The 26,066-nt window shown below is 39.2% G+C and overlaps 1 protein-coding gene across 2 annotated transcripts in view; it reads right to left on the reverse strand.

The window, feature by feature from the left end:
• Positions 1-26,066, reverse strand: part of tbl1xr1a (TBL1X/Y related 1a) — a 111,449-nt gene that overhangs the window by 23,921 nt on the left and 61,462 nt on the right. For both annotated transcript variants that reach the window (XM_088077391.1, XM_042513136.2), the window contains one exon: positions 13,899-13,964. The gene's annotated coding sequence lies outside the window, so the exon portion shown is untranslated. The remainder of the gene's footprint in view (positions 1-13,898; positions 13,965-26,066) is intronic.

Genomic DNA, 26,066 nt, shown 5'->3' on the forward strand with positions numbered 1-26,066 from the left:
AGGGAGAAATTACAGGACTACTAACAGCCGGCGACCAGCAATAGCAGAGCAGAGTAAAGGCATGTTTTTTACTTGTGGTTAGCACTGTGCTCATATATTGTCATATACCGTATACCCTCATGAAATTTCAGGAAGTTATGAAAAATAAGATACTGCCCAAGTCTATAAACCACCACTCTGCAGTAAAATGAATACATGAAGGTCGGGAATAATAGCTTCACTAACATTACCATGATAAAATTAATCCTTGTCCAGTCTAAATTCACAGCAGCACAGCAGCACTGCAGCGTGACACTGTTATGTGACCGCTGAAAAAAAGCGGTATACAGCGGCAAATATGAATCAATAGATAATTAACACTGAAATCAGCTACAGGAGAACCTTATTTTAAGCCTGATTTTGAAGCAAATATTTGTTAATTAGTGGTAATATAGCAAAAAGTCAAAGTAAAAGCAGTGCTCTGGTGATTTACTTTTTTTCCCTCCTCAGCAGTTTGTCTCTTGTTGGTTGAATTAATGATCTGTTGATCCATTTACAGCTGATCAGATCAAATCAATGGAGCTGTTTGCAGATGTTTGTTGGTATAAGGCCCATGCAGAATGAATGTTTTAGTATGACTTTCACAGCGCCGTCTCTGCCCTAAACGACCTGTAAATTACTTTGTGGTACATATATATTCCAATAGCACTCCCAGTAACCAGTCCAACTCCAAAAATGTATTTGTGATGGATGGTGTTTTAGTTGTAGCAGCCTGCCACAATTTAATAAATGTGTGGGAAACCCTGATTTAGTTTCTGGGTGTGAATAAGGACTGGTCTAGTTCTGATGCAAAGATTTGTACATTAGCAGAAATATAGCACAGTATGGGAGTAATAGCAGTGCTATTACTATTGTAAAAGTGCAATAAAAATGTTTTTACCTAAAAACAAAGAATTATTGTGAGAAATACTAACTGTCTAGTGATAAAAATAACTTTGATTATCATTTTGGCCACAATCCTGCAGCCCTAGTGCAGAGTACATTTAGGCAGTAGAGCATGCAGAAATTTATTTCAAACACAACAGCAGCTTTGATCAGGGCACCTAAAACAAGATGGAAGGCTTAGTATGAAGTAAATCGCCTGCTGCTGTGTTTGGTTGGAATGAAAACCTGCAGCCTGTTGAGTCACAGATCACTGGGACCCTCTGCTCAAATCCCTTCTGACAGCAGCACTGCCCGGGGAGGACCACGGGTTTGTAAACAGAACGCTGTAGTTTCCTCCACCGCCGTCCCACTGCAGTGGCGCTGTGGGGCCACCATCTGCAGTCAGGGTCCTCTGTGTTGACAGTGTGGAGGAACAGAGAGGGGGATGGGAGAGAAGGGAATCTCTGTCTCTGCATTTCTTCCCTCCTCTCCATCTCGCTCTCTCTCTCCCCTTGTGACTGCTGCCAGTGGCAAACTGGCCTGTACAGTAAATCTTAAATCAAGTCACAGCTCAGCGAGAGCACGGGAGAGAGAGAGACCCGCAAAGACTATCAATCACCACCAAAGCAAAATCAGGACACGGCAATTAAATACATGCAGCATAAGACCTGCTTCCTGTGACGTGTTACTGAGAATTCATACCGATGGGAGCGAGAGAGCTTCCGTCCCTCACAATATGAAATCAATATCACTAAGTAAATCATATTTGCCTTTAGTTATCATCTGACATACATAATTCATTAACCCAAACACGGGGTAATGAAACATCCAATCAAAGGCGGCAGTTCGCTCAAAGAGGTGTGATAAAAATATAACACCTTATCAATATGCGGTAATGTGCCTCTTGCTGTCACAACACATTTAACTTCGTATCAATCAAGTTTCCTTCTTTGCAAAACAAGTGATAACATGCATGGCCGGTGTTTATGGAGATATTAGGGCAGAGGACGGCTGCTTGTTTGTACTGCCTGTACAATCATTACATACTATATAACACCTACAGGCTTATAGGACAGTCACTGCTCATTCAAATCAAAGTCATTGCTAAATATTATAATGTATTTTTCTGGTAGCAACCATCTAAACAATACATACATTACAGCTGCATCCAATAGAGTGGTCCCTCTCGCATCCCAAGAAGACCGTCAGCAGGTTTCCATTGACCCTCATATTGCACATATTGAAATTGCGAATATAAAATACAACTGATGGAAATGCATTAATATCAAGAAAACTCCCATTTATTACAAAAAAGTTTTTCTGCTCACATGTGGTGGTATTTCAGACGATTTAGAAAAGCCATATTTTGCAAAACTGCAATGGAAACACTTTTTTGGCTTTTATCGGTCGCATGATGCTATGGCTATGTGCTTGTCAGTAGGAACTGGCTCCCTCGTGATGCAGCAGGAGCTACAAGAGGTGTTATTCCCTCACATTACTTTTTAAAAGTTGATCGGATCATCTAGAAGTTTTGGAATCCACGATTCCTCTCTGAAATCGTTGGCTACCTCCCAGATATCCCTAAAACGTGGCCGCTCCCACATATTAGGGGCTTGCCTTTCTGTTATCGCTTGCATAACACACCTACGTCGCCTTGGATTGGAAATAATGACAGGTAGTGCGGCGGCTGCAATAGAAATAAACCTGCTGATGTTCATCCACGACATGCTTCTTGGAAGTCACATAACATCACTCAATGGAAAGTCATCAGGCAATTCCGTTGGATCAACATTTCATAAATATTGCTTAAGTTTTTCACGTAAGCTTTTCTTCCATCATGTGATGGAAGACAGACAGACACACACACACACACGTGCGCTCCTCTAGTTTTAGGCCTGGTGGAAATAATGAACATGTATGCAGTGACAGCAATGACTTTGCTTAAAAGCAGGGTTCCTACAACTCTAGGCAAATTAGATATAAGACTTTTTAAGACTTTTTAATGCCAGTTGGAATTAAGTTTAAGGACAGGTTTAAACCTGGACTATTTTATTCAGCCCAAATGTTTATTGTAGAACAAAAAACATTACTTTTTATCCAGTGAAAAGTTACATCTATCTATGAGAGATTTTTGAAAAATAACTCTTTTTAGAGTGGCGCACATGGAAGACAATGGACATATTTTATTATCCTAAAGGTATCTACTTAGTTTACCAACACAAGTGGGATATATCCGGCATTTCTTGCTTTTCCGAATGATTTTGTGTCAAAACAAAAGTGCTGAATTTTATATATATATATATATATATATACACTTTTTTTTTCTTTTTTTAACATAATTTTAAATATCGAACTGTTGTAAATATAGCTCTATGGGGGCTTCTCTACCTAAAACAAATTGTGTTGACTGTAATTTGTGGGACATTTCTTGCCAAATTTGTCATTGCATTTTCTCCAAGTTTTTGAAAGAAATCAAACCATTTGTTCAGGTTTCAAAGGGTGAAACAGCTTGTGAGGCCTCAGGCCTCTGAACGCAGCTCAGTGAACTATTTGTGTTAGCATTTAAATAACCTCCTATTTTAACATTGATGTGTTCATGTTAATAAATGAAGTGTCTGTGCAAACTCACACACTGCCATCCCAAACTGTTGTTTTGTCCCTTCCGATCTGTAATAATGATATCCACCATGTAGGTTTCATGTTCTTTGAAGACGCTGCTGCATCAATACGTAACAAAGACCCAAGCTGTGATGGCTGCTGCTCTGATTCCACTCTGCGGGAGGAAATGGGGCTCATTCCTATTTAAAGGATCTGTCTGAGACCTGGCAGTGTGCGCCTATTTTCAGAGAAAAGCAGAAAGAAATCCAGGCAGCAGGGGATGGGATTATTTAAGGCAAACTGATATTTTTCATAGTCTCTCATTCTAAAACCCATCCAATAGTCCTGTCCCCCAGTTAGAGTCAACCATAACAGATAGATTCTAACTTATACTGTTGTTATCATAACCAGGTAAAACATACTGGGAGCAAATAGCCAGAGATTTTTTACAGTCAGCCAGCAGCAATCCAGGCTATAATCCTGACAAATGAACTGCAAATGTGCAAAACATGGAACATGAAAATACACCTCACCTCGCTGTTAATGCTAATTTTCGTAAGGAAACCCACTGCTTTTACGCATCAAAGGTCTTGGGAGTCCGACTGGATTTGTGAAATGAAAAAGTTTTAAAGCATTTTGTGTTTCTAGAGGGAGCTGTGAGAAGTCTGATAAACCACCTCAAGTGAGAACACATTGAGAAAAATTTTCCCACTGGTCAAATAGGATATGACAAAACTAGTGTTACCAATGACATTTGACATTTTACAAGAAAAGATATTCAGAAATACTTGCTCAATAAGCGCAGAGTGCACTGTTGTCGCAGACAGAGCAGCAGAACAGCAGCACCGATTTGCGTAACACTTAAGCGATATTTTTTCAACCCCAAGATGCCTGTGTTTCTATTGAGCGACGTCATGCAACTTCTCCCCTCATGATCACATTCCAAAAATCATGTCAATGGATGTTCCAAACACGAGCAGGTTTATCTCTATTGCAGCCATCACACTAGCCGTCATTAGCCGAAGAAATTTTCCCACTGGTCAATTAAGCTGTGACAAAACTTGTCAATACTCAATGCACTCAGTACTGTAGAGTGCTGCATTGAGTTATTGCTAATGCAAGCAAACATTTCCCACTGCACAACTTTATTGGAATATACTGTTTGGTTATTACACTGCTGGAGCACAGAGTGCGCTGTTGTAACATACTAAGCAGCAGAACAGCAGCACAGTGACAGTGAGACTTAACTATTCATTCTGCTGGGTCTAAAAGTTTGCTTTCACTACGTCTGCAGCAGCTGCTTTTCTCATAAAAATAATTCATGATGTTTTTAGTCTGTGCTGGGTTCACATAAAAAAAGGAAGTAGGTAACAGCAATAGTGACACTTGGGTGATTAATGTAATCAAGTGTACGCCTGAACACTGTAAAACACCAGTAACACCAACTACTGCCACAAGCCTAGTTGAGACTTGAAGTTTGAAAATGAAACATTTGGGAGTGTGGAATTAGAATGATGCCCAGAGGTTTGCTCTGTGTGTCTCTGCTCATTGTGAAATATTGAGAGTAATAAGAGAGTAGAAGAAGTTTACCTCTTTGGGCATCTAGGGATCGGGCAACGCGCCGACATTATCAACGTAATCGATTACGTGAATACGTCGATTCATGTAATGTGCGTTGACGCGTCGCCCCGTTTCAGACAGCGCGCGTAATGAGAGCGTGAGCAGCGCCGGGCATGTTGTTTTTTGTTTTGGTGCTCGTGTATCAAGTTAGAGCGTGCACACTGGTCGCCCTAGCATGCCCTTGTCAGGCGCGTCTGAGCTGCGTGTCAGCTGCAGCACATCTAGAGAAACGGTGGCTCACCGTTTTTTTTACGCATGGCGCTCACGTTTGTTGACTCTGTACCACTTTATACTGCAGTTTAAAGTCTCTCTCTGTCACAGAGATGAGGAAATACAAATATGTTTGTTTTACCTCAACTTCCTTAATTCCCTTTCAAAACAAAAGCTATCTGACTGTGTCTCTGTGGACAGAATGCCATCAGTTACTGATACAATGCATTTTATTTTGAAACATTTACAGGATGGGGTTGTCAGCTGTGCACATATTCCATAAATGAGAGGAATATGTGTTATAAATATGAAAATACAGCACTTATATCAGCAGGCAGTGGTATGCCTTATGGTCCAGTTAAGGCTGGACTATTTTGATGCAGAAAGAATGTACTAGCTATAATTATTTCTGTTAGAGAAAAGTTATAGTGTTATTCAAATTGCACTAATTTTACTGTAAGATGTTTTTGTTGGACTGCTAGATTTGAGGTTTGTTACTGTAACAAAGAGTAACTTTTTTGTTAAGTGACTTGATTTTTACATTGTTTTATTTATTTTGCTGTCGGATTGCTGAATGTAGATTGCACTATATTCCTTTTACTTGAGTGGAACAAGCTCTTGCATTAATTTTAAAAATAATCGTTAGGTGCAGGCCTATAGGCATCTGATTCTTAGCTAGCACCTAACATAAAAAAAGAACACATGAAAATGCAAACCATATAGACTTTGTTAGCAATTAACATTAAAAGTCACATAAGTAAGCTTTGACACAACCAACCCTAGTCAAGTATGTTTAATTCCACTGTGCAGTTGTGTAAGGTGCAATGCCAACAAAAATGAACTCCAATCTGCATGTGGCTCTCCCCTCCCCCTCTCCAGGGTTACTGGTCTATTGGAGTGACAGATTGCATTGGCAAGCCCGGCTCTGCCTCACATGGCCTATGTGAGGTCAGCGAGGCTAGCTGTCTCTCGGTGACAGATGGCAGCATGTAGGCCTTGCCAGCTAGCCTCACTTGATGGGCAGCTAAACCTGCTCTAGGCAGCTCGTGTCCATCTGAATGCAGCAGGTCAGTGAGGGCCACTGATTCAACAGTGGTTATCTCACTTCAAGCTACCGTGCCGGCTCGGATTAGAAGACCTCTCCACAGTCAGGATCCCAATCACTTAAAGATCTCTTTAGGAGGTGAAGTCTGTTGCACATATCAGGAACAAGGCATGGTTACTGAGGCTGGATATACACTGACCACAGCCCAAAAAATGCAAAGGGACACGTTTACTCTACTTAAAGGAACAGTTGAAATTTTATGAAGTGGGGTTGTATGGGGTTCTTATCCACAGTCTGTATAATACATGCGGTAGATGTCATTCAGGACCCTCCAGTGTGGAGAAACAGGCTGGAGTCTGACATGGAATCTAAAGCAATGCACTGCTGTGGATGGGGGCCAGCAACAAATCATATTTTAGTCACATAAAAAGTCCTATCTCAAAAAAATCAACGTCAGTTTAAGTATATGCAATATTTAGAATATTTGCACTGCGCAGCTGAAAAATGAAGCTGTTACATGGTTCTTCTCAAAGCCAGACTCCATGGAGAAAAACAGCTATTTAACTTTGCTGAACGGAGGAGCTGCTGGACTACTACTGCCTCAATAAGTTTGTTTGTTTGTATTGTTGTGCGACTTTGGTGTTTAAAGAGGCTTAGTTTACCAAAGTCCCACAATAACACAAATGAACAAACTTATTTAAGCAGCTGTAGCAGCTCCTGTGTTGAGCGAGCTACAGTTACGTTTTTTGTCAACGGAGCCTCGTGGCCTTGATCAGAGCATGAATGGGGGACTAAAGCTATTAACAGTTCAAATGTTAAAACATGTTGTATGACAGAAAGGTAGAGCAGTAAAAACAACCTTAATATAGCATACACTTGAAATGATATTGATGTATTTAGGTGGGACTTTTTTATGTGGCTAAAATACTATTGCTGCTGACGCCTATCCACAGCAGCCAACCGCTTAGCCTCCGTGTCAGACTCTTGCCTGTTTTTCCAAACTAAGGGTGTTGGGACATCTACTGTAAGTAATATATTAACTTTGGATATGTAGCCCATACAAGCCCACTTCAAAAAGTCCAAACTCTCCCTTTAGCATCAAGGGTGGGATGTGTTTACACAGGCCATCACTCCAATCACATCAGAAAAAGACCAAAGGATCTACAGAATTAGTCACAACTAGCTTTAAATCAACATGTTAATTAACCCTTTGTACCCTGAGCAAATTGGCTTGAATTCTTCAAAAACGTGAAGAAGACAGTGAGAAAGTCGAGAAGAAATGATGCAAAATTTAGCACAAAATTAGTTTAAAAAAAAGTATGAGGAAATTTACATGAAAATTTACAGAAAATGGAAAGTAAAAAAAAAAACAAACAAAGAAATGCACCTGAAAACTAGCAGGAAAAAGTAAAGTAAAAACAACAAGTAAATATGAACTGAAAAACCTGAAAAACATACATTATCATTATACTTCTGACACAAATTTTAATATTTCAGATTTCATATGATTTAGGTGATTTTTTAAGTGCAACATCTCATCAAACTCAACAGATCCTAATGAATTTACTCCATTCGGAGTTTGTCCAGGCTGTAGACTGTGCCGCTGGCCCAAATCAAAGCCTTGACTTCAGCTGTTTTGAGTGGTTTTATTGTAGTAAGCTGTTAATCCACAGACCCTTACCTAAGAACCTGGTGCGTGTCTATTTCCAGTAACAGTCTGAGGAAGCGGAGGTAGTGCGACAGACAAACAGGATGAGCCAATTTATTGACAGCTGGGGGTATTAGGTGATCACGGGTAGGTGTGAGTGAGGCTGGAGTCTCAGGTTAAAATAAGACATGGTAAACTCATAATGACCTGCCAGCCCACAACACAACTTTTACACAAAGGAAAACAAAAGTGGCTTTGTTAAATGATAAAAGCAAATGTGTGGGTCAAGTACAAGCTCTGTTAAGAGGGGAGTCAGTTGATCATTCATTTACAAGAGAGCTCAGGGGTTGGTTAGGAGGTTTGCACAAAGAGAGCAATTGAATCTGCAGTGCCTTGATAAACACTGTCTGATTCTAAAAAGAAAAAAAGTATTTTCAAATTGGGTCTTATTCTCCAAGCTTTTACCATCATTACCATTCACTGCAACAGTCCACTGCATCCCTGCCCATCAGAGTCCAACATTTCATTGTTATTTTGTCACAGACGATTGAACTGGACATATTTGGCTCTTATAGCAGGACTGATGTGTAGGCCAACCGAGAAGCTAACGTCACCCTGGTTCCCACGACAAAAAGTCAATGGGCTTGTTCCATTACTTTGTAAATTGTTGCATAAATAAAGCTCTGTTAAACAAATGTTTATGGTACTTACACGTTTGATTTAGCAAGAAAATCTTCACAAACTTTTGCGATTTATTGAAGCGCAAATGCAATCTGCAGAAGTAAAAACCTCAGGCTATATTATGCTATAAATGAACTCCACAAAGTTTTCACTAATCTTCAGCTGTAAAATACTATAAATCAATACATCTTATTATCTTATCTTATAAATCTTATCTTAATAAAGTCTGAGAATGGTTTGCAAGAGTGCAAGAGTAAACACAACAAGGCTGTAAAGGCGGGCTAGAGAGTAGATGAGTTTCTGTGTTTGGCGTGATGACCATAATGTCCCTGACAACCTCTGTCATTTCAATTTAGCCACCTGTAGACAATTACCTTTTTTTGAGATACATTACTCGCTTTAAAATTCTCAATTGGGTTGTTTACTGACGTATTTTAACCACAGCAACATCTAACCAAAAACCTATTTATTTTGAGATGAGAGAGCCAGACGTGCTAAAATACTCATTCCTGCAGCACTCTATCATCTTTCATTCATATATAGCTTTTTCACTCAAATTAGCACTTGTGCAGAGGTCTTTTAACCTGTTAAATCGGCTAAAAAAAGGCAATAGACTATGGGGGGGTGACTCCTGACAAGGTTCTTCCCTCTTCTCCACCCTGAACAAAATGAAATAGATACTCCACTACATATTTTTATCTACTGCTGCGTGAATGTGTCTTTAGTGGGTTTAATAATGTGTTGTATATTTTTTGTCACTGACTGGGACAGACAATGAAGTTTATAGTTATTTTTATCTCTATCTTCTGCATTACCAGTAGACCAGAGCTGTGTGCACAGCTCTGCAGCAGACGAATATGCTCGCTGTAGCCACTTTTACACAGAGATAAGGCCAAAACAAATTCCCCCCTCTATACTGCCCCTGCATGTTTACACAGAACCAAACACAAAATCTACAGAGGCATGGTGTTTGTGACATTTAACACACAATCCGCCTCTAGCATGAAATATAATATGTGCGTTATCAGTGCTTTCTAAACAATAACAATGACATAACATGTCAATAACAATCATCTACCTTCTCTGTTATATGACGGCTGATTTCTTTCTCTGCTCGGACGAAAAGGAGCTCTTAGTTTGCAGACATTAATGGTCGCCGTTCTTCTTCTTCGAATTAGCTGCTATGCCACCAGCTGCTTTTTAAATCTCCTGTGGTGAGTCACACACATAAACACATTGGATGATGACTATCAAAGGTATCTGGATTTAAATATAATTAATTTCAGAGCTCTACCATCAGTGTTTTGGCATTATTTTATTTATTTATTTATTTTGGCACTGTTTTATATTTTAGGGGGGAAACGGAATTTTGTTTTTCTTTATGCAAGTCAGTTCATAATCAAAATGACAAATAGAGGAATCCTGTTCTCTGTTTTATGGTAACCAGGGTTTCTCCTTTAAAGTCGGAGATTCCAATAATCAGTAGGAGACCTCTCAGTCGACTGAGATTGCTTTTAAAGACAAACATTTGTTTGTTTGGGTTTTTTGGTTTGTTTGTTTTTTGCTAGGCAATATGCTGTGCAGTGTAATTCTGGGGATGTATTTGTCTCCAGATTTTGCTGCAGAGTGAGTGCTCTTGACTTTCACAACATTATGATACAGGGCTGCTGACATGCAGGCAGTGTCATGGAGAAGATACTTAGCACGGAGGAAGAGAGAGACCGCTCTTCTGCATAAAGTGGCGAGATAACAGCTCTTTGTAAGGTCATATGCTGAAATCTCCAGCTTTTTCACATTTTCGACCCGTTGTTCTGTGTTAGCTTGTTTACCATATAACACACATGCTGCTGTCAAACTGAATGTTCCACTGGGCCCCTGTTCAAATTTTAAAACTTTGTATGGCAAAGAAGAAAAAAAAAACTTGAATCTGCGAATATTCTTATTTAACAGCCAAATCTGTTAAATCCGTTGAGTTGGGTACAGCCCTTATATTATTCTGTATCTCTGCCATAGACAAATGACACGAGAGCACTGGCAAACCTTACCTCCCTCTCTGTTGACCAGGCCTCATCTGTATTGAACTATACCCTCAATGGGACTGAAGAGGGTTTGAGCTTCAGGGTTAACCCGGGACAAACCTGGGACAAACCCTCTGCTGGAGGTGTGGAATTTTTGGCTTCCTTCAGGACCCAGTGGAGAAGTGTCTGAAATATTTGTGGTGTATTTTTTCGAGAGGGGGCACACTCTGAAAGAGGCGTAGCACACAAACTCATTTCTAGGCAAACTGCCCTACTGAATCAATACTGTGGGCTGAATCATTTAAAAACAAAGACTTCTTTCTTCTCTCTTTTCCACACAACTGCATGAATAAAAAAAAAAAAGAAAAAACAAAACACATCCGAAAATCACAAGCCATGTTTTCTAAAGACTATTGGCAATTCAGAAGTGTGACAGCCTGCCAACCTTCTCCTGGAACCAGAAGGAAAGACAAATGGTGCAATTCCTGTCATTTTGTTTTTCTCCTGGGGTCATTAAAAAATGTCTAATGAGTGAAACAATAGAGGAGTCAGTGTGAACTTAAAGATAAAGTTGGGCGAAAGGTTTCAGCAGGGCATAAACAAGCTGGTGTGCTGTTTGTCTGAACTCCTATCTGAAAGAGCACTGATTCAACGGCAGTCAGCTGGTTTAAATGCACACCTTAATGGAGCTACGGTCATAGCTCCATTAGAGCATATAATTGGACTACTGTCCTTGTCCCAGTATACAAGCATCAGGCGTGAATCCATTTATTAACAGAAGTAGGTCCGACTACTCCACAGCAGGTGGAGATATGCCATCTTTCAGCTAGTTGCAATAAACCTAGATTATTTATAGTCTATTTTTATAGATCACATCACAGTCCTTACTGTTTATTTACAGTAATTTTCGGGGTAGAAATCCACAACCTCATCACATACATATAATCAAACGGCGCTGAGTAAACTCTGCCACATTGGTTAGATTTAAGCCACCTTAAAAAAATCAGTTCCAGTTTAAGCGTAGCCTATACAATATTTACAATATTTTTACCATTTTTCCTTGCTAGACCCCATTGAGAAATACGGTCATTTTTCTCCACTGAACATCGGAGCTGCTGCTCTACCGCTGCCTCCATCAGTTGCTGTAGAAGGTTAGGAGGAGACACTATTCAAATATAATGTACAATTTACCTGTTACTGATTTTCTTTCAGGTGGCAAAATATATGTTTGCTGCAACTCGTCCACAGAAATACATCACTTAGCTTCTCTTTTTATTTAAAATGAATATAAAATGCTACCTTTTTAAGATGTATGTCCCTTGTCTAAGCCAAAATTAAAAACACAAATACAGCCTCAGTGCTTACATTTTTTTAAATGCCTTACCAATTTTACAGCACCCCTTCCCCCCTAATAAGTGATGAACAGTCCATATCTGTGAATACCGAGGGAGGCCGGTGTGGCGACTAACCGCTTCAAATCAAATTATCTAGGTGTGTTAGTCCGATTTTGAGAAATTAAATTTAGTTTGGTTTCATTCAGACTATCATGTTCACATGTATTTTTAAGTCCAGTTTTAGTCGGACTAACACAGTAATTCAACATTCTTTAACATCATGTAAACGTACTGAGTAATTTATCGTTACAGAGCTACTCCAAAACACCAGAGCAGGCCTAGCTTCATGCCTTCCTCAGGACAAAAACATACGAAACACCGGAGGATAAAATCACACAGCAACACAGACATTTCAGACCAATAGTCTCCTCTGACATCACTCCTTCAACTTCCCTGTACAGCTTTATCCATCTGTCACACATTAATATCACAACAGAAAATGATTTCCTGTGTTTCATGCAAAAACAACTTGATTCCTGGTTTGCTGTGTTGACTTTTGAAAAAGTGAAGCATGCACCAGTGCGTATACGCTATTTATGTAAACACAACACTGGATGACTAAGAACTTCAGTGCTGAGTTATAGCATCATGAATGAGATAAACAAGCAGAGCTGAGGGCTCTGCAGAGAGGAAAACAAAGGCTCTCCAATAAGGCTGCCCTGACATTAACGCAGCCAGCTGCCAAAATGGGCGGGAGCGCAAGCATAGCTGTCACAGCAAAGCATCCTGGTTCAAGCAGAGAACCAAATGAACAATGTCACCAAGTCAGGCAGAAAGTCCTTGGCTATCCGAGCGTAAATAAACACCACCATCACCATGGAGACTGATAGCTTCTATGTGTCGTGTCCTGCATTGTGCATTGTGCACTGCTGGGCAGAGTTCACAGGAAATCTGCTGGATTCTTTAAGAGCTCAAAACAGGAAAAGAGCAGCGTTCTCCAAATGGAAATCAAACCAACACTTTCAAATCCCAGAGTGCAAAAATAAACTCCAACATGTTTGTTCTCGTCAGTAAAATAAGACACCGGAGAGAGGAAGAGATACAGGAAGCAGCAGAGTTTATGTCCGCATGTGGGGGAGCAGAGGCACTAACAACGCCATTTTTGTGGTGTAGACTCCAAACTTGGTCTGACCAAACTACATGTCGTACAGGAATAATTCATGCAAAAGATTTGTGGGATTTTCATACTAGAATAAGTAAGATCAACTGTCACCAGCCGCAGCATGAATTAAGGTCTGATCAGGAGAAGACGCAAAGTGCGTTGTCTTCTTGATATTTGAAGACATCCTTACTTCTGCGTTTGAGTTCTTGCTCCTGGACCATGCATTTAATCAAAGTCAAGAAAAAAAACACAAACAGAAATCAAATCAACAGAGGAATTAAAGTTTACCAACTCATCCACCAATTTAGAGCAGAACAAACCAACTACAGACCTGAGACAACTTTAGTCAAGAATGTGTTTCTTTTCTCTGGTGATCTTGGTAAAACATCTTCCTAAACTGCATCACTACGTCTTTTTTTTTTTTAAAGAGAGATGTAAATTATCTTGAGAATGAACAACAAACTTAAGTAACAAACATCCAGCAACATGAACCAACACTGGTTATAAACTGACCAACAGTTATCCAAAAGCCATAATAGTGAAAGGACAAACTACAAACTCTAAGTTGCCTTAAGAGTCAGAATTATTTCAAGATATCATGTCTAAGCTCAGAAAACCAGCTCTGCATGACCTATGATGTGAACAGACAGGAAGAACATTTTACAGATAGATCACTCACCACAGTAGTAAGTCTGTCTGCACCACCAGTATGTTCAGTCAGGGCCTTGTACCATGGGCTCAGAACCTGCAGCAACAAAGGGTAGGACACTCAGTTAGAGGCTTTCTAAGGAAATCAGATGAGAGGCAAACAAGGTATTTTTGAGTAAGCGCTTTGGATATCAGCAGTACAGCTGCATACGTCAAAGGTCAAAGGTAACGTGTTATTCAGAAACATCTATTATACTCTAATTTTACCTAAACATAACCTCAGTTTCACAAAAATTCTATACCTAGTGTCTGTAACAGAGATATTTGATATATAAAGCATTTCTCACAGAACTCCAAAGGCAGCTGGAGGCTTTATTTATAGCAGCGTTTCCCACCTAGTTATTTATTCGTGGCAGCCCGCCACGACTAAAACATCTGCGCCACGTAATGATTTAATAATTTTGGAGATTGACTGTTAATTAAAAGCATTATTGGAACATAGATATACCGTTATTAATTGTACCACAGTCTTGGACTGCAAGGGGAGACATTTGAAAAAGACTCATGCTCACAGACCTAGAAGATTAAAAAAATGAAAAAGAAAAAAAAAAGCACTGTTATATTGGTAATCACATTTTAAACGTGATTTATTTTTAATTTCACAGAACTCTATGTCAGTGTGAGTATTGTGTGGTTATTCTATACCTGGGACTTTTTTTATTGAGAAAACTGAGTTTATTAAGATTGTTGGTGGTGGTAATGTGTTCATAAACAGAGCAATATTGTATCAAAAAGCAGAGAAGAAGGGAGTTAACAGATGTAAATAATTATGGTAGCAAATTCTGAAGAAAAAAAACGCACTTTGGAAATGAAGAAGGTAATACATATTTGTTAGACCTCAGTGACACACACATTGCTTCATGGTGAGATATGTTAACTTTAAACATATCTGCGCTACTCCACCAGGCACCTTTAAAGCCAGTGCAAATGCCACTTGATGAGGGCTGAGAGATATTTTCACCGCCTGTACCTGCACTGGTAAAAATCCTCAAAATGTAAAATAATCCCTGACTAATGGCTTGAAACGTCAGTCAGCGGTACATGAGGACTGAATGGTCTAACCATGTGACTGACACTCATTCAGAAGGCTGAACAATGGGTCACCTCTTCAGTGTGAGGACAGAGGGAGACAGCAGCACACCATGAGAGTAGGTTCACTATATGCATTTACCGCACATGGCCTCAGCACCTGTGTAATATAAATCAATGCACCACAGAAACCCTGCAATCAGCCATGTGTCTGCCTGTGACTCAGTTCTACAGTAATTATTAAAGCTGCAGACTGACGTGGTGTTAGAGTGTTGCATAAAACTGAGAAGAGCACTGGAAATCACTGAACATTTCCTGGCTCCTCTCTTGGCTCACTGCTTCCTTCCCTTTTTTCCCTAACCTTGATTCCTTCTGTACCTCTTTCCTTACAGTCATCCTCTCCCTTCATTCTTGTGTCTTTTCTCTCCCTCCTGTCCCCGCTGCCTCTCTCTACAGTGTTGGTGAGGCTCTGGCAGAGGCTGCAGAGGAGAAGCAAAGATAATGTTTCCACAAAGAAAGCAGAAGTTGGGTGTGGCCAGAGAAACAGTCAAGTGTTGAAGGTTGTGTAGTGCGTGTTGGAGGACACGGCCCTGGCACGACTGGAATGTAGGCTGTAAGTAGCCTGTTATCTCTATTATTGAAATGAACTTTGAAACACCTGTGTGTTTTTATCTCTGCCGTCATCAGTAACCATTTTAATAGGGGGAAGATTAACATACTCACATATACAGCAGCGCCCGGAGGGAGAGCTGAGGGCGGTATTTATTAATTACAGGCAATAAGGGCATTTAAAGGAGTTGTGTACGACAGAGTCCAGGCTGGGACTGCCTCCACACGGCGCACATTAACAGTCCTAACAGTGCTAGCAGTGCCTACAACAGCAACAGTGCTGACAGAGCTAACAGCATTAATCTGGGGGAAAACCAGAGGCTGAGCCGGCGTACGAGCACAGTGCAGAACAGACAATTAGGTGGCAACTCACGTGGTGCAGATCAGATGCATATCATGAGCGTGTAAGCAGGATATAAGCATATGAAATCGGATATTCCCAGTTCGTCTTCAGACCTCATTCATATGTGGAAATAGATCAGATATGATTCAGATATACACAAATTAGCCAGTAGACAAAGCAGACAGGATGGATGTGCCTGGATATGCGGCTCCCACACTAGCTTCTACTGTGGGAGCCGCGTTCACGTATGCGCACACGCAGGCAATATGTACTCTGCTCAACGGGAGCTCGCAGAAGCCTCAAACACACAACACATTGTGTTATTACTAGTTATAATTATTTCTGTTAGAGAAAAGTTATAGTGTTATTCAAATTGCAATAATTTTACTGTAAGATGTTTTGTCGGACTTCTAGATTTGAGGTTTGTTACTGTAACAAAGAGTAACTGTTTTGTTAAGTGACTTGAACTTTACATTGTTTTATTTATTTTGCTGTTGGATTGCTAAATGTAGATTGTACTACATTTCTTTTACTTTAGTGGAACAAGCTCTAATTAGCTCCATTAATTTTATTTTGGAGAGACTTTATATCAGACTGTAAAACACAGATTACCCGTTAAAACTGGGCTTTTTTGTTAGAGAACAATACCCTGCAGTGAATGACAAGTTTTAAAATGTTATTTTCAGTAAATTTGTTATTATATTTATTGAATAATAAAAAAAATAATAGTTAGATCAATTAAAAAAATAGACATATTAATCGATTAATCGAAAAAAGAATTGATAGATTAATCTATAAAAAAATAATCGTTAGGTGCAGCCCTAATAATATCTTGCCGACAAAAGATATGGTTTTCATCAAAACAGTGGAAAACAAATGTGCACACACAGATTAAAATCTGTTCAAAAAGGTACTATGGCCTAAATGTTATGTTATTCTTTTTTATTTTAGGGCTATATTTTTTAATTGGGAAATTAGCTTGGTTGTTCTGTTCAGTTACATGCATTCATCTTAAAATCCAGAATTAAAAAAAGGAATTGTTATAAAATCGTAATCGTGATCCTGTCTTTAAAAAATCGTGATGATATTTTTGCCATATTGCCCACCCCTAATGCAAGGCAATATCCTGATGTTCTGCACCAAAGCAACTGTCTTGCACTGTGTGCTATGTTGTGGATGAACACAAACTAAAGTCATCAATGGAAAAACTTTTTACTGCAAAACACACCCAGAATGTCTGACACACACTGATGACAAAGAAGATAAGAATCTGCGTTTTGAGAAGCTGTTGCATCAACATCTACTGCTGAAAGGATCCATGTCAGCTGGATAAAATAAAATTAGTGTAGTATAGGTATAGGAAATTTATCAATATATCAGTATCATGACATAAGAATAAATATCGCCAATTTTGGATATCATATTGGAGATCTTTCATGCACACAAGGTTGGCCAGGCTACAAAACAAAGAACAGAGAAGCTCATATCACAATACACACAAAGAGGGACTGCACTATGTGCTCAGGATGCCAATTCTCCTATGAGGCCACGTTTAGATGAGAACAGCCCTATTAAAAACAGAAAGTCTTTCCTTTGTATTTTTGAAAAAATCTGTGTTCCTATGATAACATTGTGAAAATGATCCTTGTGCACAGGAATCGAAATGCTGTAGTATGCATGCCAGGCCAGTAGTTACTTTGTAATAAAACACCAAGGAAGACCACACGCCTGCGCATATAGGTATTCCTCTACAGAGCGGTGAGCATTAACAAACTAGGAGACAATGGCGAACCCACGCACGAGAAGCAGCATTAATAAAGTCAGTAGAGTCAGTAGCACAAACACAGCTCGGTAATCCAGCATTGATGTTATTGTTGTCCTCCTATTCACACATGGCTAGTTGTCTGAAATGTAAATCGCATGCGTGAAACACGGCCGTGACGTCACCACTCTCACTGGATCCATGCATTGCCAGTTTCCACAGCATAATAGGGTGGTGTATTACACTCTGGAACCCAGTTTCAAAAGATTGCTTTTTCAGGCCCCCAAAACACTGTTGTCACGTGAATGAAAGGCAAAACCACAATAAAATTTAATGGTTTCATGCAAGAACTGTTTCCATGTAAACGGCCCCTACATCTTTACATATCAGAAAGTCGTTTGCCTCTATAATAATGCTCTGAATGTTGTTGCACCTTTAATATAGGCCAATATAAACAAACTATCCCCTAACCCTACTGATGCTGCTAGATAGACATCCAAAGAGAAACACTGATGCAGTTCTTTTGGAATGCACAGTGTAAATATCTGGGTAGAATTAAGGGAGCATGAAAAGTAAATAAAATAAGATTTTTCCGAAAAAAGCACCAATTCAACTAAGTGAGTAGACAAGACTCCTTAGCCTGGCACAGTGTGCTCTGACTTATTGAGATAAGAGAACTGTAACATCAGCCAGAATTCCTTCCAGTCAGCACAGCTCGTTATAAAGTATTATCTTTGGAACAGCTTCAACAAATCAAGTCAGTTTTTTTTTCTTTTGTCAAATATTTTTATTGACTTTGTTTGGAATGGGTAAAGAAAAGGAAACATTAGGCAGTAGAGGATGCCACAACAGATGTCATCCCTTAAACCCAGTAAACCCTTGCCACAGTTGAACAACAAAAAAAAAGGTTACTCTTAGAAATAAAGAGCAACGGAGGGTAAGACCCCCTTCCCCCAACAGACTACTCATTCATTCACACATTCATTCACATCACAGGTGGTGAAATAGAACTTAATAAGTGGACAGGAATAGTAGAAAGTAAAATGGACTAAAATAAATAAATAATACAAATAATAATAAAACAAAATAAGATAAAAAAAATAAAAATAGATCAAATAAATAGAGTATAAAATAAAATAAATAAATAAATAATAGTAATAATATTTTTTGTATTGTTTTGAGTAATAGAAGGGAAAGCATCAGGGTCTCTGGGGGGCGATTAGGAAAGTGAGGGGACTGATTTTGCATGAAATGTCAGATCTAAGGGAGAGTGAAGTTTTTTGATAAGTCTGCAAATGTGGGGAAAACACCATTAACATATAGTTCATCAAGGATTTGTAGACCTTGGTTTGACCAGGTCTGAAAGACTAGGTCAGAGCAGGATGGTAAAAATAAAAGGTTTTGATAAACTGGGGCTAGTTTCGATGAGGGGTGTCGGCCAAATTGTAATTGTAAAAAAATTGTAAATTGACTCCACAGACTATAGTGAGACCGGCAAGGACGCCAATTCCATGCAGGCCCATAGCTGGTCTGTTTATTAGACGGGGGGACTGGGGATGGGTGGTTGTTGTGAGTACTAACAAGTTCAGTATCTGTCAGTCTCTGATCCAAAAAGAGCTGTGAAGCTGTCATACCCAGAGCACAGTGGGTTACAACATAGAAAAGATCAGAAATACTTTCAGTTGTACACTTTATAGCCGAAGCCAAAACAGATTAAATTTTTTTTAATGTCTTGATAACTGCAGACACTGGCCCCTAAGATCAGCCTGTCTCTATCCTGCCAAAAATGTGAAACAGCACATTCCTTGCTTTAAGAGTCAACATTCATGGGCATAAATTTAGACCAATGAACTAACTCAATACACAAACTGAGCAGGAAAGATGCCTAACTTCTATATTATTTATAGATCTTTGATATATGTATACATCCCATTTGACTGTGTTTTTTTCTGGTTGAAAAGAGGCAGAGAAACCACAGCAGTCTGTCAATCCGTAGCTGCTGTTGCCAGCCTCAGGAACTGTGCCGTGTTGTGAGTGTGCAGTTTTGGCAAAGTGGCTAGATTGGCATTGTTCAATCATGTGATCTACACACCAAAGGACTTTTCCCCCATACATGACCAATAAAGGAACAGCAAAATGGTCAATACATCCTTCTGATCATCACAAACACCCAGACATATCTCTTTTTCATAATAAGTCTCAAAGAACCACATCACTCAATACTTTCAAATCATACATGAGCCAACAAAAGTGCTCTCAACTGCCACAGCACTGTGTCTGACCGAGAGAGTCCCAAAAGTAAAGACACTTGCGGAAGCCTGAAAAACTTTGGCTTATGCTTCCAGCGGGCAACATTCACTGGAATGAATGGGGTGCCATCCAGCACATCAACTTTTCTTAACTTGTCCATCACTGTGGGCTTGGCTTGCTGTGCTAACATTAGCTGGTTGACCATATTATACAAGAAACAGAGTGCGTGCATTTTACGTGAATAACAAAGAGGAAACTTGCTGCCTCAGACTGTACACATTGTGTTCTTATCAGAGGTCAGTGTCAGCTCTGCACGTCGTGGTGGCAGTGAGTTGTTTTTACTAATGAAGTCACTAGAAGGTCTGAAATGTCACTAAATCCAGCAAGAAATTAAACAAGACATAAGAAGAGCATCACTGTGAAACCGAATAATCGATTTTTGTCCATTGTCTTGCCTGTCCAAAGGAGCAGCATTAAACACTGTTGGGTTATTTATAGAGCAGTAGAGGCAAAGATAGGGAGCAGAACGTCAAACGTGTTCGTTTGGCTGGGCCTAAAACTGTCTTTCACTTACAAAAATGTGCAATATCTTCTCTCATCCATCAATCTGCTCAGCTGTGAATGTATCAACAGATCAATTATCCACCTCATGAGTGATATTCAGCTGCGAAGGGTTAAAAAGAACTCTGCCTGCTGCGCAGCATTCAGGGACCCGCATAAAACGTCAGATATCAGAGTGACACCACTCTTGAACCACACCGTCATCGTCTGCTACCACCACACATACACTGGCAATCTGTGGGAGACTTCAAAATATCAAGGCATGTATAGTGTATGACAATACAAAAAAATATTGTGAATATTGTGCACTCAAATTTCAGCTGGACCTAAATCAATCAACAACACTACTTCATATATATATATATATATATATATATATATATATATATATATATATATATATATATATATATATATATCTTTTTATCTGACAAAAGTGCTTTGGGGGTTTAGTTACTCTTTAAGCTGCCCCTTAAATCTCTTTTCTCTCCCATTACAGACTGTAATCCAACAAGCACCATCATAAGCTGGCCAACTTTAACATCACACCTTCCATAAGAGATAAAACACCTGCTTCCTTGTATTTATGAGGAGCTTATGATCCACAGGCCTCTCACTCAACAACAACAACAAATCATAAACATGGGTCGTATCCCTAAGTACATGTTAACATATAAATCCATGATGAGATCAGTCTTCTTTTCACACTGACCAATCCAAAACCACACGAGGCAACCAAAGCACGGATCCTTCAGATTTAAACCCGCGCTACTGATAAACGCCTTCTGAAGCGGCGCTGAGCCCGGCTGCAGTACAATACATCAGAGGATCCCATGACATTTAGCTGGAGTTAAATACACCTCCTTTCTCTCTCGTGAAGTACACAAAGCAGCATCTCATCAGAGGGAGGAAGCCCCGTCTGGTCAAATACTGAATCACAGAGAGCCTGTTAAAGGGTGAGAGAAGCTACGGGACATTTTGGGCCTTAGCCCCTCACAATGCTTTATTTGAACAGTGGATCTAGTGCATATTCTAGACCCTTTTACATATTACTCATGTAAAAAAAAATGCAGCTGGAAGCATTAAATATTCAGATTGAGCTGGAGTTTCCGACCGAACCAGTTCACAGTTTGTTAATTAACTCGCAACAGCTGATCAAATCTGCTGTACATGATTCTAGCCAGCAGAATTTGGAAATGACATGCCTGCTTTTGTTTACTGAGTGAAATCAAATATTAATTATTTTATTCAGCATTAACTAAAACAAAAATCACCAAAATTACATAATTTATCATAGCAAGAAACTATAAAAACAGAAATTATTGTTAGATTTTCAAATTTTCTATGGTCCTTGGACACATTGTGTTATTAGACAGGTTTGTGAAACAGATTTCGAAAACATCCAGGGTATATTTGATGTTCCAAAATTTTTACAGGCCTGGATATTGCTATTTGCAAACTCCATGACTTTTGCATGAATGTATGAACCCTGATTATTATCGCCAACTGCCTACTCTCCACATTAGCCTGGGAAAGTTGACATGTTTAACAATAGAATCAATTGAAGTTAGTCAGTGAAGCAGAAAAAGCAGCAGATAAGGCAAAGACACACACTGAGCAGGAACAGAGGGAGCAGGGGTGAACAGATAACAGCAGGCCAGTTGTCCTATCTACAGGTATCAGTGGACAATCTCCTAGTGCACAAGCTGAATAACTAATGTAAACACAGCAGCACGTTTAGGAGCGCAAGCTAGCCAGGGCACTGATTTGACCCCATCAGAGCTTCTGACGTCAACAGAGCTTGTGATTTAAGAACTTTAGTTTTGGTTGCATTTTAACTGGCACCTCTGTGTGGTGCTGCTCCATCACTAACACTGTTTTTCTTGGTGGTTTCCTGCAGTGGTAACTGTCCCAATCATGTGCACCACGCATACATGTGTACTGTGCCTTTAACTGGCTGAAGGAAACACTTTTTAAAAGCAAGTTCTAATAATTACATGTTTGAGGAAAAATCAACAGTATCATGTTAAAGCATATTTTATTTTCAAATCTGAAGGTGCTTTGTTTTTGTGGCTGTTCACCATTTTCAAATTTATCACATCTGGACAGTAACATTTAGTATTACATTTGAACTGATGATGAAAAGATGTAAGCGGTTTGACTTGCCGTCATTATTCTCCTCCTCACAAACTAACCATGTAAATTAATCACAAATTCTACGAACCATATCTGCAAAGCTGAAAAAATAACTCTGCTAATGCAAGCAAAATTCCCTTTTGTTGTCTTGTGTGTCCCTTTTTTAATCATTCTGTGTCCCCTCTCTAAATCTGGACATTTTTGACAGGCTCATGAATGCAGCGCAGGAAGACCTCGTCATAAGTTTGTTTTTTCTCAGCGGCAATTTAAGGAGTTTAAGTCACAAGATGGATAATTGATCTGTGGTTCTGGTCAGAGCTGATCAGATCGATGGATGAGATGAGGAGCTGCTGCAGACTTTCAGACCAAGAGCAAAGAGGTGTTAAGGTTAACCCTTTGAAACCTGAATCAACAACAATTTTCTTGTGCTGTATTCAAACGCCTGTCACATGCATTTAAACCTTTCAAATGTGAGCAAGTTGGTGTGATTTCTTTTGAAGCATGAAAAAAGTCAACAAGAAACATAGTATGTAATGCCCAACAAACTGCAAGAAATGAGTAAAAGTTGACAAGAAAATGTCAAGAAAACTATATCTAAGATTATGAGAATTGTGTATTTAAATTTCTAATATGGCAAAAATATATTTTTATTAGAATATATTGTTTTATTTTAGCATTTCATAAGGTATTTTCCTATTTCTTTTCCCCCTTTTTTTGATTAATTTTTTTGTTGCAGGCCTTTTGATAAAACAATTTGAGGTCATTTCTTTGAATTTGAAGTTGAAATTGAGGTGAAGTTGCTGGTTGCCTTATTTCCATGATTACGAAAGAAATCAATCCAAGTGCTTAAGTTTCCATGGGATAATGGATAACTGAATGTTTTATATATACACACACACACACACACACACACACACACACACACACACACACATATATATATTCCAATAGCGCTTCTAATGGACGGTCCAGGTAAAAAACAAAATAAAATCAACTTGTTGCAGATGTTTCAGTCGTGGCAGGCCTAAACTGTTTTCCAGCTGGCCATGGCATTGAACCTGACACACCAGAAAAAGAATAAAACATCATCTGCTGCAGAGCCGTAAACAATGGGAAAGGGGTCTACTGGCAAATTTTATTGGAAAACGGGTATATGTAGGAAAAACCCTGACCAAAGATGGAACTAGGCATGAACGGTATCATGATATTACAGATGAAAATTTGTTGAAAAATGTGTTGAAAATTTTTTAATCAGATCTAACCAAACAATTACACAGCGTTAATAACAGAACCACTAAGTTAACAGACCCGGCAGGTACAGTACTATGTTTGAAATCCAGTCAAATCAAGAATAACTTAACACTTAACATTTCATCTAGCAATGCACAGTATCCACAGGTACCAACTACATCAAGCTAGTTTCTCAGTAAGGGGGCAGAAAAACACTCCAGAGTTAGGCTAAATTCTGGTGATGGAAAAATAGTATGGCCATTTAACAGCGGTCCCTTGACCTCTAAGCTCAAGATATCTGAATGAAAATGGGTTGTATGGGTGCCCACAAGTCCCCCCTTTACAGATATGTCCACTTTATGCTGGTCCCATGCATTTTTTTTGTCACTTAATTTCTAATCAAGACAATCTAAGAACTGCTTTACCTTGAAAATATGGACTTCAAAATTGTTTTTTAAAAAAGCAAAATAATGGAGCTGTAAACATACAACAAAGAACATGATTAACCACAATTAACTATAGAAATTCTGTGATTAATCGTGATTTTTTAAAAATGAACTGCTTGACAGGCAGTACATTGAAAAACATTTGATGCTTGACAGTAAGTTATTCTACAGTAGCCATATTTTGCTGCATTGAATATTAATTTAAAATACAACATAACAGCAAAGTGTCACATTGAAATGTCAATTTTACGAGGCTACTACACTGCCATGGCTAAGACCTATATCATTCTCAGATTTAAGTCACACTGCAAACCCACAATGACACTCCACTGAAGAGATCTAACATGTATGACAAAAAGAGCTTTGCAAAGGGCCACACAGCCACAGTCAGCAGTCCACAGGCAGTTCAGCAGTTCACACAGCAGGATCAAATCTGCTCTCACAGTGCAGTTGTGGCGTGGTGTTCTTGTGTCCCTTTGTCTTTTCTTTCTGGCAACACGAGGACACCAGCTGTATTCGGGAGTTTCCATCAGCCAATGAGCAAAGTGAGCATTCCAGTCGTTGTTTACTATCAGCTGAAATGCTTGCGGTGCAATCAGAGGCACTTGCATCAAAGAGTTTATAGTAAATGATTATACATAAAGATTCTCTCTTTGAGGGAGCACTCAAAGAAAGAAAGGTGGTGGAGGGAGCTGCAGGAGCAAACAGCCGCTGCATAAATGTATCAGTGGACTAACATTGAGAAGTGTCAGGCTATAATGACCATGCTGCGCACCTGCATGAATACGATTGGTCGTGATTAGTCAGCTGATGGCCACACAGCTGTGAATGAGCTGGTGAAGCATGAATAAATCAGCTGATGTCATTCAACACCACACTTCAGGGGGCGGCCTCTAGCTCACCTCACCAGAGTGTGCGCCCCATATGCCGGGCCTTTGCAGCGGCCCAGGTTCGATTCCAGCCTGTGGCCCTTTGCTGTGTGTCATTCTCCCTCTCCCTCTACAGCTGTCCTATCAGTAAAGGGATAAAATCCCCCCCAAAAAATCTTTAAAAACAAAACAACACCACTCTTCAACACTACACTTCATAAAAAGGTGATTCACATATAATAACAGACCTTGTTGTGGGCAATATCATGTAAGAACTAAACAATGGCAGTACCATGGTATTATTAGTACACCAGGGTATTCAGAAATGTGGACAGTGGTATTTCAAATGTCATAAAAATATGGAACCTTCTTTCCCATTAACTTCATACTGGAGACTTGACCTACAAGCTAAGAGAGCAACAGCTAAAGGATGGAAAGATGTGAACAAACTAATAAAGCAATATATCAAGGACATGTCAACATGTGATGCTTTGGAAAAACTAGCATATATTAGAAAATGAAAGCTGGCAGTTTTTGAAAATATCTGGGGGAGCATTATGGACTGTTTGAAACAAAATGTTGATAAGGGTCAATAAAACAAAAGCCAGAAATTGGGTCTCACATCAAATCTCACATAATATAAAGTGTTGTAGCCCATGCAAGATTTCTGTACAGTGTAACTACTATATCATCTGTTTTTCACCTCTGCTTTAATAATGTTTTTGGGTTGTTTTTTTTCTAACTATTGGTGCTGTTGGGTTGATTTTTTTTTTTAGTTTTTGTTTTGTTTGTGGTTTGGCATTTCATTTTATGACTATTTTATTTATGTGTAACAGCTCTTATAATAAAAAAAAACAAACAATAATGATATCCTTGAAAAAAAAAAACCCTTCATACTGGAGAG

The sequence above is a fragment of the Plectropomus leopardus genome, chromosome 5 (assembly GCF_026936395.1).
Source record: "Plectropomus leopardus strain MGB_pleo_1.0 chromosome 5, ASM2693639v1, whole genome shotgun sequence".
In the NCBI taxonomy this organism is placed as follows: Eukaryota; Metazoa; Chordata; class Actinopteri; order Perciformes; family Serranidae; genus Plectropomus; species Plectropomus leopardus.